This window comes from Opisthocomus hoazin, unplaced genomic scaffold (genome assembly GCF_030867145.1).
Source record: "Opisthocomus hoazin isolate bOpiHoa1 unplaced genomic scaffold, bOpiHoa1.hap1 HAP1_SCAFFOLD_105, whole genome shotgun sequence".
NCBI classification, from domain to species: Eukaryota; Metazoa; Chordata; class Aves; order Opisthocomiformes; family Opisthocomidae; genus Opisthocomus; species Opisthocomus hoazin.
This window is the reverse complement of record NW_027448867.1, coordinates 152,501-160,000: the sequence shown is the minus strand read 5'-3', so window position 1 is coordinate 160,000 and position 7,500 is coordinate 152,501.

The following is a 7,500-nucleotide window of genomic DNA, read 5'->3' as shown; positions in this document are numbered from 1 at the left end:
GGATGGGGGGGGTGCGGGGTGACACGGGGAGGCACGCGCCCCGCCGCTTCCACCACCGCCGTCTCTTTGCTCGTCACGGTCCGCGCCGCTCGGAGGGAAGGGGACAACACCTCGCACGAGACGGGAAGCGACATTGGAAAGGAGACCGCCCGGCCCGAACACCGGAGCCCCGCCGTGGCTCCCTATGACGGGGAGTACGGAAGACCCGGCCCGCCGGGGGCCCTCTCCGACGCCACCCGAAAAGCCTCATCGATCAGGAAAGGGAAGGGGAACGGAGGAGAAGCGGAGGCCCCACGGCCACGGTTCCTGGGACAGCGACGGCCGCGCGCGCCGGCCCCCGGACCCCGAACCTCGGGCAGGGCTGGGCAGCACAGGCGCGGGGCCCTGCGTGCGAGCGAGCGAGCGGGCAGCGTCGACAGCAGAAGCCCAACGCGGCGTGGCCACCGGCAGAGCCGGATTGCCGTAGAGGCTTCTCTGCAACGTGCCCGCGGATGGCTGCTGTTAACGGGCGTGGGGAGGGGGGGGAGCCACGGCAGGCTCCACTCCCAAACCCCGGCCCTACAAGCGTTCGAGTGCCGGAGACCGCCGCCCGTCTCGGCCCGGCCCTGGAGAAACCCCTCTTGGAGCCCTCGCTCCAGTCGGCAACGGCCACCGGAGCCTGCGGGCAAGCAGCGGCTTCGCGCGGCTTCTGGCAGTCGGAAGCGCCGTGAGCGATAGGTAGGAGGCAGAACGGCCACGGCCAGGGCCGCCGGGCAACGCCCGAGTCTGCCGGCTGAGCCGCGGGTGACAAGCGTTCGAGTGCCGGCGACCGCCGCCGGTCTCGGCCCGGCCCTGGAGAAACCCCTCTTGGAGCCTTCGCTCCAGTCGGCAACGGCCACCGGAGCCTGCGGGCAAGCAGCGGCTTCGCGCGGCTTCTGGCAGTCGGAAGCGCCGTGCGCGATAGGTAGGAGGCAGAACGGCCACGGCCAGGGCCGCCGGGCAACGCCCGAGTCTGCCGGCTGAGCCGCGGGTGACAAGCGTTCGAGTGCCGGCGACCGCCGCCCGTCTCGGCCCGGCCCTGGAGAAACCCCTCTTGGAGCCCTCGCTCCAGTCGGCAACGGCCACCGGAGCCTGCGGGCAAGCAGCGGCTTCGCGCGGCTTCTGGCAGTCGGAAGCGCCGTGAGCGATAGGTAGGAGGCAGAACGGCCACGGCCAGGGCCGCCGGGCAACGCCCGAGTCTGCCGGCTGAGCCGCGGGTGACAAGCGTTCGAGTGCCGGCGACCGCCGCCCGTCTCGGCCCGGCCCTGGAGAAACCCCTCTTGGAGCCCTCGCTCCAGGCCACCGGAGCCTGCGGGCAAGCAGCGGCTTCGCGCGGCTTCTGGCAGTCGGAAGCGCCGTGCGCGACAGGTAGGAGGCAGAACGGCCACGGCCAGGGCCGCCGGGCAACGCCCGAGTCTGCCGGCTGAGCCGCGGGTGACAAGCGTTCGAGTGCCGGCGACCGCCGCCCGTCTCGGCCCGGCTCTGGAGAAACCCCTCTTGGAGCCCTCGCTCCAGTCGGCAACGGCCACCGGAGCCTGCGGGCAAGCAGCGGCTTCGCGCGGCTTCTGGCAGTCGGAAGCGCCGTGCGCGATAGGTAGGAGGCAGAACGGCCACGGCCATGGCCGCCGTGCAACGCCCGAGTCTGCCGGCTGAACCGCGAGTAGCTGCAGCGGTTCGATGGCGCTGGTCCGCGAGCGCCAGCCCTCTGCCCTAGTATACGGACAGCGAGGTCCCCGGCCCCGGCGGGCTCGAAGAGAACCGTCTTCCCCCAGCGGGGAGGCGCGCGAGCGCCGCCGACTCTTACCATGACGTAACTGGAGGCAGCGCAAAGCAGCGACCCCTTCGGCAGCTCCGAAGAAGAACCGGGCAAGACGTCTACCTGCCAGAACCGCGGTGGAGCCAAAGTCCCGCCGGAGCGAGGTAGACGAGGCATCCCTTTCCGCCGGCAGCTCCGGCGGCCACATCGGGCACACCGGACCCGGCGGACGGTAAAACGGGTAGACCTGGCCTCCCTGCCGGCAGAACGGGTAGACGAGGCCTCCCTGCCTGGAACCGGGTAGACCTGGCATCCCTGCCGGAAGCGGGTAGACCTGGCATCCCTGCCGGTAAAACGGGTAGACCTGGCCTCCCTGCCGGCAGAACGGGTAGACGAGGCCTCCCTGCCTGGAACCGGGTAGACCTGGCATCCCTGCCGGAAGCGGGTAGACCTGGCATCCCTGCCGGTAAAACGGGTAGACCTGGCCTCCCTGCCGGCAGAACGGGTAGACGAGGCCTCCCTGCCTGGAACCGGGTAGACCTGGCATCCCTGCCGGAAGCGGGTAGACCTGGCATCCCTGCCGGCAAAACGGGTAGACCTGGTCTCCCTGCCGCCAAAACGGGTAGACCTGGCCTCCCTGCAGGTAAAACGGGTAGACCTGGCCTCCCTGCCGGCAGAACGGGTAGACCTGGCCTCCCTGCCGCCACAACGGGTAGACCTGGCATCCCTGCCGGCAAAACGGGTAGACCTGGTCTCCCTGCCGGTAAAACGGGTAGACCTGTTCTCCCTGCAGGTAAAACGGGTAGACCTGGCCTCCCTGCCGGTAAAACGGGTAGACCTGGCCTCCCTGCCGGCAGAACGGGTAGACCTGGCATCCCTGCCGGCAAAACGGGTAGACCTGGTCTCCCTGCCGGTAAAACGGGTAGACCTGGTCTCCCTGCAGGTAAAACGGGTAGACCTGTTATCCCTGCCGGCAAAACGGGTAGACCTGGTCTCCCTGCAGCCAGAACGGGTAGACCTGGCATCCCTGCCGGCAAAACGGGTAGACCTGGTCTCCCTGCCGGCAAAAAGGGTAGACCTGTTCTCCCTGCCGCCAGAACGGGTAGACCTGGCCTCCCTGCCGGTAAAACGGGTAGACCTGGTCTCCGTGCAGGTAAAACGGGTAGACCTGGCATCCCTGCCGGCAGAACGGGTAGACCTGGTCTCCCTGCCGGTAAAACGGGTAGACCAGGCCTCCCTGCAGGTAAAACGGGTAGACCTGTTATCCCTGCCGGCAAAACGGGTAGACCTGGTCTCCCTGCCGCCAGAACGGGTAGACCTGGCATCCCTGCCGGCAAAACGGGTAGACCTGGTCTCCCTGCCGGTAAAACGGGTAGACCTGGCCTCCCTGCAGGTAAAACGGGTAGACCTGTTATCCCTGCCGGCAAAACGGGTAGACCTGGCATCCCTGCCGGCAAAACGGGTAGACCTGGTCTCCCTGCCGGTAAATGGGTAGACCTGGTCTCCCTGCCGCTAGAACGGGTAGACCTGGCCTCCCTGCCGGCAGAACGGGTAGACCTGGCCTCCCTGCCGGTAAAACGGGTAGACCTGGCATCCCTGCAGGTAAAACGGGTAGACCTGGCATCCCTGCCGGCAAAACGGGTAGACCTGGTCTCCCTGCCGGTAAAACGGGTAGACCTGTTCTCCCTGCAGGTAAAACGGGTAGACCTGTTCTCCCTGCCGCCAGAACGGGTAGACCTGGCATCCCTGCCGGCAAAACGGGTAGACCTGGTCTCCCTGCCGGTAAATGGGTAGACCTGGTCTCCCTGCAGGTAAATCGGGTAGACCTGTTATCCCTGCCGGCAAAACGGGTAGACCTGGTCTCCCTGCAGCCAGAACGGGTAGACCTGGTCTCCCTGCCGGCAAAACGGGTAGACCTGGTCTCCCTGCCGGCAAAAAGGGTAGACCTGTTCTCCCTGCCGCCAGAACGGGTAGACCTGGTCTCCCTGCCGGTAAATGGGTAGACCTGGTCTCCCTGCCGGCAATATGGGTAGACCTGGCCTCCCTGCCGCTAGAACGGGTAGACCTGGCATCCCTGCCGGTAAAACGGGTAGACCTGGCCTCCCTGCCGGCAGAAGGGGTAGACCTGGCCTCCCTGCCGGTAAAACGGGTAGACCTGGCATCCCTGCCGGCAGAAGGGGTAGACCTGGCCTCCCTGCCGGCAGAAGGGGTAGACCTGTCCTCCCTGCGGACAGAGCGGGTCGCCCGTGCTGGAGGCCCGTATGCAGGGGTGCCTGCACGGGGTGGGAAGGGCCGGCGGCGGGCTGCCTGTGCTCTCTCAGCCGGGGCGGCGGTGGGGGGGCTTGCGGGGGGTGGCTGGGGTCGGCAGGCCGGCCCTGCCGGAGGCCCGTATGCAGGGGTGCCTGCACGGGGTGGGAAGGGGCGGCGGCGGGGTGCCTGTGCTCTCTCAGCCGGGGCGGCGGTGGGGGGGCTTGCGGGGGTTGTCTGGGGGCGGCAGGCCGGTCCTGCCGGAGGCCCGTATGCAGGGGTGCCTGCACGGGGTGGGAAGGGGCGGCGGCGGGCTGCCTGTGCTGTCTCAGCCGGGGCGGCGGTGGGGGGGCTTGTGGGGGGTGGCTGGGGGCGGCAGGCCGGCCCGGCCGGAGGCCCGTATGCAGGGGTGCCTGCACGGGGTAGGAAGGGCCGGCGGCGGGGTGCCTGTGCTCTCTCAGCCGAGGCGGCGGTGGGGGGGCTTGCGGGGGGTGGCTGGGGGCGGCAGGCCGGCCCTGCCGGAGGCCCGTATGCAGGGGTGCCTGCACGGGGTGGGAAGGGGCAGCGGCGGGCTGCCTGTGCTGTCTCAGCCGGGGCGGCGGTGGGGTAGCCTGCGGCGGGTGGCTGGGGGCGGCAGGCCGGCCCTGCCGGAGGCCCGTATGCGGGGGTGCCTGCACGGGGTGGGTGGGCCTGCGGCGGGCTGCCTGTGCTCTCTGAGCCGGGGCGGCGGTGGGGGGGGCTTGCGGGGGGTGGCTGGGGTCGGCAGGCCGGCCCTGCCGGAGGCCCGTATGCAGGGGTGCCTGCACGGGGTTGGAAGGGCCGGCGGCGGGCTGCCTGTGATCTCTCAGCCGGGGCGGCGGTGGGGGGGGTTGCGGGGGGTGGCTGGGGGCGGCAGGCCGGCCCTGCCGGAGGCCCGTATGCAGGGGTGCCTGCACGGGGTGGGAAGGGCCGGCGGCGGGCTGCCTGTGCTGTCTCAGTCGGGGCGGCGGTGGGGGGGCTTGCGGGGGGTGGCTGGGGTCGGCAGGCCGGCCCTGCCGGAGGCCCGTATGCGGGGGTGCCTGCACGGGGTGGGTGGGCCTGCGGCGGGCTGCCTGTGCTCTCTGAGCCGGGGCGGCGGTGGGGGGGGCTTGCGGGGGGTGGCTGGGGTCGGCAGGCCGGCCCTGCCGGAGGCCCGTATGCAGGGGTGCCTGCACGGGGTGGGAAGGGCCGGCGGCGGGCTGCCTGTGATCTCTCAGCCGGGGCGGCGGTGGGGGGGGTTGCGGGGGGTGGCTGGGGGCGGCAGGCCGGCCCTGCCGGAGGCCCGTATGCAGGGGTGCCTGCACGGGGTGGGAAGGGCCGGCGGCGGGCTGCCTGTGCTCTCTCACCTGGGGCGGCGGTGGGGGGGGTTGCGGGGGGTGGCTGGGGGCGGCAGGCCGGCCCTGCCGGAGGCCCGTATGCAGGGGTGCCTGCACGGGGTGGGAAGGGCCGGCGGCGGGCTGCCTGTGCTGTCTCAGTCGGGGCGGCGGTGGGGGGGCTTGCGGGGGGTGGCTGGGGTCGGCAGGCCGGCCCTGCCGGAGGCCCGTATGCGGGGGTGCCTGCACGGGGTGGGAAGGGCCGGCGGCGGGCTGCCTGTGATCTCTCAGCCGGGGCGGCGGTGGGGGGGGTTGCGGGGGGTGGCTGGGGGCGGCAGGCCGGCCCTGCCGGAGGCCCGTATGCAGGGGTGCCTGCACGGGGTGGGAAGGGCCGGCGGCGGGCTGCCTGTGCTGTCTCAGTCGGGGCGGCGGTGGAGGGGCTTGCGGGGGATGGCTGGGGTCGGCAGGCCGGCCCTGCCGGAGGCCCGTATGCAGGGGTGCCTGCACGGGGTGGGTGGGCCTGCGGCGGGCTGCCTGTGCTCTCTGAGCCGGGGCGGCGGTGGGGGGGGCTTGCGGGGGGTGGCTGGGGGCGGCAGGCCGGCCCTGCCGGAGGCCCGTATGCAGGGGTGCCTGCACGGGGTGGGAAGGGGCGGCGGCGGGCTGCCTGTGCTCTCTCAGCCGGGGCGGCGGTGGGGGGGCTTGCGGGGGGTGGCTGGGGGCGGCAGGCCGGCCCTGCCGGAGGCCCGTTTGCAGGGGTGCCTGCACGGGGGTGGGTTGGGGGGGGCGGCGGGAATTTTTTGGTTTTTGTTGCTTTTTTATTTCTTTTTCCGCTTTTGAAACAGAGACGCCGCCCCGTCCTCGGGCGTTTCAGCCGAGCTGATGGAAAGCGGCGCCCCTTCCCGTCGCTTGCGGGGGGGGGTGGTGCAGGAGGGGGGAGGCGGCGCGCGCCTGAAATTCCCCTCGCCACCCCCCGTTTCCGAGACTTCGCCGTATCTAGTGGAAGGCGCTAAGCTTGGCCGGACTGTCTCGCTGAAGGCTTTCTTACTCTGCATCGGTTCTGACGGTGGGCGAGAAAAAAAAACAAAACCAAAGCAGAGCAGGGAAACAGTTACAAAAAGTTCTTGAGAGCCAGCACCGGCCCGCCCATCGGCAGACGGAGCGGCGCCCGGGGTCAACGAGTGCCACCCTGCTGCTTAGCAACCGGAACCCGAGCCGGCCCGCCCCGCCCACCCGCCGGCAAGGGGCGGGCGCTTCCCCGCGGCAGAAGGGGGAGACAGAGACTGAGAGACGGGGTCGAGGAGCAGGCGGGGAGCCTTGCGCTGAGGTAGGCTGGGGACGGGGCCTCTTTTCCGAGAAGATTGAGGTTTGAGTCGGGGGGGGGGGGGGGGGGGGCGGCGGCAGGGGCTGCTTGTGCGCTCTCGGCCGGTGCGGCGGTGGGGGGGTGGCGGGGTGGGGGGGGGCAGCGGAGCGGCCGTGCCGGAGGCCCGTATGCAGGGGTGCCCGCACCGGGGGGGGGGTGGGGGGGGGCGGCGGCAGGGGCTGCTTGTGCGCTCTCGGCCGGGGCGGCGGTGGGGGGGGGGGCTTGCGGGTGGGGGTGCGGCGGCCGGGCTGCCGTGCCGGAGGCCCGTTTGCAGGGGTGCCTGCACGGGGGGAGGTGGGGGGGGGGGGGTGGGTGGGGCGGGGCGGCGGGAATTTTTTGGTTTTTGTTGCTTTTTTATTTTTTTTCCGCTTTTGAAACACAGACGCCGCCCCGCCTTCGGGCGTTTCAGCCGAGCTGATAGAAAGCTGCGCCCCTTCCCGTTGCTTGCGGGGGGGGTTGGTGCCGCGGAAGGGGGTGGCGGGGGGGGCGGGAACGGGACGGGGACGGGGACGGGGACGGGGACGGGGACGGGGACGGGTCTGGCCGACGGGTCTGGACGACAGCGCCCCCCCCACCCCGCGTCCCGGCCGGCCACCACGTCTACCCGGGACCGGGTCGGCGGGGAGGACAGGTCTACCCGGGACCGGTTCGGCGGGGAGGACAGGTCTACCCGACAGCGCCCCCCCCATCGCCCCGCGTCCCGGCCGGCCACCACGTCTACCCGGGACCGGTTCGGCGGGGAGGACAGGTCTACCAGGGACCGGTTCGGCGGGGAGGACAGGTCTACC